This window comes from Miniopterus natalensis, chromosome 2, assembly GCF_054644295.1.
Source record: "Miniopterus natalensis isolate mMinNat1 chromosome 2, mMinNat1.hap1, whole genome shotgun sequence".
In the NCBI taxonomy this organism is placed as follows: domain Eukaryota; kingdom Metazoa; phylum Chordata; class Mammalia; order Chiroptera; family Miniopteridae; genus Miniopterus; species Miniopterus natalensis.
The window spans coordinates 65,252,324-65,255,695 of NC_142082.1; the positions used below are offsets into that span (position 1 = coordinate 65,252,324).

Sequence of the window (3,372 nt, forward strand, 5' to 3'; positions counted from 1 at the left end):
GTAGAACTTTTTACATTATATGGCAATGTACACTATTCTGACATATATATAGTACACAAAATAAGATCCTTTAGAACAGTTATGCACAAAACATGCAATATTTGATTTATACATTGGATCCCAGGATGTGATTGAATGCAGAAAAAAATGTGGGACTAAGCATGTTGGACAAAGGAACCAAAAGTTATACACCACAGAGTGAATACACATCTAATTTGTAGGGGAACTATAGCGTGTGCAACTTTGGCAGCTGTGCCTTAGAGGAGGTAGAACTATTTCACACTAACCAGTTCAGTATTAAATAACTACCATCCAGTATCAGGATATAGCTGCAGGGTTTTATGAAGCATTCTTATTTCTAACTTTAGGAAATTGATGTATTCCCTTGGCTGCCTTATTACTGCTTTAGTCACAGATGAGATAGAAAGGACAATATGAATAATCTCCAACTAAAATCCTGTTGTAGCCTAGACAGTGAAGTGGTATGACATTAGAAGACTTTCAAACTGCAGCTCTTTTTAATCCTTCCTTCCCAAAAAAGTGTATCTGCATTCTTCAAATGGGTCCTGTCCCTCAGGTGTCAGAGTCACCTTCACAACATCTGAGATTTCATTCTGTCCCAAGGTGCAAAAAACACTAAGGAAGACATCATTTTTATTCCATAGAGACCCTTAATCATGGAAAAATTAAAAGCACCCACCTAAGATTCTTCATTATACTTTCTGCCAGATCTGCCACAGATAGTCCAGTGGCCCAGAATGTGTAGCATTTCAGTTTCACCACCACATAGGCACTGTTAACTACCTGTTTGCAAACTTTTTTCCACTGCCCGTTATCTGCATCAGTGCCTAAATCAGTAAATCAGGCAGATTTTTCAGGGAGACACCAGCAACATTTATTCTACTCCATACAGGCACACTAGGGTCTCCATGATCCCAAGGACTCACCCATGGCAGTTTAATAGGTGAATTCCTAACCTTTCTCCCATTAGGTAATGGATCTGGACTGAATCCAGATTGCAACCACTTCCAATAGCATGGTTTTTGGGAAAGCCGCTTATCTTCCAAGCCACATAGCTCAAGATATACTGTATTGGAAATAATAAACAATTTGCAATTGGAACTGTACTTTATAACATTAAGAATGATGAATTTAAAGATGCTTACTTAGTGCTGGACCAAACTAAGACAGTGTTCTCCCTCTTGTTGATGTGCCACAGCTGCGATAATAACCAGCTTGGAGTTTGTTGTCACATTATAGTCTTTGCCAGAGACAATTTTTGGTGTGTTCTAAGGAAAAGGCTGCCATGTTGGAGATCCATCATCTCATCTTTCAATTTGTCTTTCATGACATCAACAAGAGCAAATTCATCTGCTAATCTTTCATTAAGATCCTGATGGCACAGGCCATGCCAAGAGCACCAACCCAACAACTGTAATCTGTAATCTTATTGTGGGGATTTTGTTCTCCCTTCAGCAGGTTCAGAATCAGCTGATCCATAACAGTTTCCATACTGGATTTAGAATCAAAAGGCTTGGCCAAAGTGGCTCGGTTGAGTTTTGTTCTGTGCACTGAAAGTTTGCTGCTTTGATTTCTGGGCAAGGCACATACCTGGGTTGCAGGTTTAATCACATCCATGTCTCTCCTCTCTCTCGCCCTCCATTCCCTTCCATCCCTCCCTTCCCCCCTCTAAACATGTCCTTGGGTGAGGACTGAAAAAAAAAAAAGGAATCCGAAATGCACCTCAGATGGGGCATCGGTGGTGCTAGGCTTTGGATCCGCACTTGGCAGCAGCTGCTCTGATAGTCTGCACAAATTTTAAATTAAGCTTAGAGGCATTCTTTGCCTTTTAAATAGGAGCTCAAAATAAAATTGTCACTTTGCTCAACAGGTACAGTTGCATGATGTAAGATGATTATCTTTCTCTGACCTGAGTATTCTAACAGATCTGTGCTTGTTAACCTAGCAGATATTCTCAACTCCTTTCTTTCTGCTGGTATAGCTGAGATCCCCTTGCTCATGTTCCCAGCATACATTTAGGCAAGAGCTCTGGTGAGTTATTCAGTCTTAGTCAATAAGGTACAAAAAGGGGAATTTTTAGGAAATTTTTCTTCCTCTATAAAATACCCATTAAGAGAATCCTCTAGCCCTTCTATCCGACTTTTAAATGTTTCCATATGAAGATGTGATTCTTGGAGCTCTGCAGCCTTTTTGCAAAAAACTCAAATAGAACCTCTGATGTTATTGCGTTGCTAAATTAACCAGATCTACAGTCATACAACTCCAGACATACTGCTATGTGATCTTTGATGATGCATCTCCTTACTTTAAGTCCACCAAATTGACAAAAATATTCCAAATGATACAGTTCTATTACCTATTAGCATACCATAGTGCTTAAAAATGGGGTCTTTGATCTTGAGCTAATTTTCTTACCATGTTGTACCTCACTTTTCTCATCCATAAAATGTGGATATTAACAATATTTATCTTATAAGTTTGTTATAGGATTCAGTGAAACAAAATACATGAAGCATTTATATTGGCATGCATGAAGGGCTAACCAAACATGAGCTGAGCTGGTGTCACCTTCATTCTTTATGTTTTCTGTACTCAGTTCCCTTTTCCTTAAGATAATTTTCTATTCCTGCTGTCTCCACTCTTCACAAATTCTCTTTTGAACCTACATCAATTAGTCTTTCATGTCCACTGTTCCATGTCAAGATTACCAATGATCTTCACATTTATTGCTAAATCTGATGGTGATTTCTTGGTCTCATTTATTTGACATATCAGCAGCATTTGACAGAAAATAACCTCCTCTTTCCTAGAATGCTTTCTTCATTAGGCATCCAGATCACTAAACTCATTCATTTAAACTCATTCTTTTTTTCTACCTGTTCAGCTCTTTCACGTTTCTTTTGCTTGTTTTTCTCCATCTCTCCCCAAACTTCCTCCCTCACCCCTCTGCCCCCCAAAACTTGCTATCATAGTCCTCCTCATTTTGTAAGTGGAGGTTCCATTGTCTACTTGTCCAGGTAAAAATACCTAGAATCAACTTAAGCTCCTAAATTTCTCTTAAATTCTATGATCAATCTATCAGCACATCTAAATGATTCCACCTTCAATCAATTTCCACTAACTACAAGATCAATACTATAATCCAATCAATCATCTCATGCTTAATTATTAGAATAGTTTCCTTTTCCTTTACCCTGCTATAGTCTATTCTCAAAGGAATAGACTTTGAGACAATGATCTTATTAACATGTGAGGTGATCACGTCACTCTTGTGCTAAAAATATTTTAATTCTAATGCCAATCAGAATTAAAGCCAAAGTTCTCACAGTGATCCATATGATATATAGCCAA

At 38.2% G+C, this 3,372-nt stretch overlaps 1 pseudogene; it reads right to left on the reverse strand.

Moving 5' to 3' along the window:
• Positions 1–405: 405 nt before the first annotated feature.
• On the reverse strand, positions 406–1,512 carry LOC107545197 (L-lactate dehydrogenase A chain-like; annotated as a pseudogene).
• Between the last annotated feature and the right edge of the window lie 1,860 nt (positions 1,513–3,372).